General features: G+C 38.3%; 1 non-coding gene across 1 annotated transcript; it reads right to left on the bottom strand.

The window, feature by feature from the left end:
- Window positions 1-1,066: 1,066 nt before the first annotated feature.
- LOC115227275 lies at window positions 1,067-1,172 on the bottom strand. The gene has a single exon (XR_003883100.1). It is a non-coding gene; the product is annotated as a U6 spliceosomal RNA (small nuclear RNA).
- Window positions 1,173-1,661: the final 489 nt, after the last annotated feature.

Below are 1,661 nucleotides of genomic sequence, written 5' to 3'. Positions count from 1 at the left end.
TACACAAACACAATGTGTTTGTGTGTGTGTTCTCCTGATTTTAATTAATATATATAAGCACACATATACACACACAAGCATATCAAGTACTGGAGATCTATGCAATGCAGACAATGAACTCAGGAGCACACTGACATGTCATTGGCTAACAGAGTACTCAGAGGAATATTAATGATACTCGTTATCTGTCGACCGATCAATGAAAGAAACAATGCTATTCTACAGAGTTTAATTCAGACAGTAAGAACTCTGAAAATCTATAGCAATAAGGATATCCTGCAGATTTATCACAGTGAAACATAATAACACAAGAAAAAGAAGAGATATTTTTTACATTATGTTACGACTGTTTCCATAGAACGGCTGTTTATTTGTTGAGTAACGTATTACATCATCCTTTGATGTAATCAGACTATTCCGTCAGACATGCTGTCAATACATCTGGCGGTTGCACACGGATGTCTGACAAAATGGTCTTCTTATGTAAAAAGACGATGTAAAAATAAATAAAAATTCTACGGAAACTGTCATAATATAAAGTCAAAAAAAATCAATTCTTTTATTGTGTGAGTGTGTGTTTCTTTTATCTTTCTTTTGTTTTATCTTCTACTTGCTTTAGTCATTAGACTGCGACCATGCTGGAGCACCGCCTATTCTCTTAGTCTCTTTTGCTGAACCACTAAGTTACAGGGACACAAAAACATATCACACTGGTTGCTAAATGGTGGGGGAAGGGAACAAATGCAAACACAAAGACACACACAACAGGCGTCTTCTAGTTTCTCATTTCTTTATTGCCCACACCAGGAGGCTTGTGATTACTGAAAATATGGATGAACTAGAGACGACAGAAACGAGATTGAGCACGACAACAAGGGATTGAGTCGACTTACATTGACATCAAACCCAAAGTGATAGAACTGGTATGATTTATACACATCCCCCGGATCAAGAAATGAAAGCAAAGTCGACCTCGGCAGAATTTGAACTCAGAAGTAACAAAAGACGAAATACCGCCAAAGCATTTTGCCCACGTGCTAACATTTCTGCCAGTTCACTGCCTTAAAAATATATGGAATGCTTCACATATTTGGGTGTCATCCTTGCAAAGGGGCCATGCTAATCTTCACTGTATCATTCCAATTTTAGTATATGTATTGCCAAAGCAATACATATACTAAGCGTCTTTCAGTTTCTGTCTACCAAATCCACTCACAAGGCTTTGGTCAACCTGAAGCTACAGTAGAAGACACTTACCCAGAACCATGTGGTTGAGACACAAGCTTCTTACCACACAGCCATTCCTGCACCTATATATACATGTATATAGTAAGCGGCGGGATATAAATAGTATCCAAGCAGATGCTGAATTTCTCTATGTAAAATACCAAGGCTGGTTCCTTCAGATGGTGTGTAGAAATACACAAAAAGTTTGAAAGTTCAAATTTTTTATTCTCTTATATTCTTTCTTTTACTTGTTTCAGTCATTTGACTGTGGCCAAGCTGGAGCAACCACCTTTAGTCGAGCAAATTGACCACCAGGACTATTCTTGTTAGCCTAGCAGTTAATCTATCGGTTCTTTCGCCGAACCGCTAAGTTACGGGGACGTAAATGCACCAGCATCGATTGTCAAACAATGTTGGAGGGACAAGCCAGATGC

This window comes from Octopus sinensis, unplaced genomic scaffold, assembly GCF_006345805.1.
Source record: "Octopus sinensis unplaced genomic scaffold, ASM634580v1 Contig02569, whole genome shotgun sequence".
NCBI classification, from domain to species: domain Eukaryota; kingdom Metazoa; phylum Mollusca; class Cephalopoda; order Octopoda; family Octopodidae; genus Octopus; species Octopus sinensis.
Note: the sequence above shows the minus strand (reverse complement) of the source record. Positions and strands in the feature narration are given on the sequence as shown.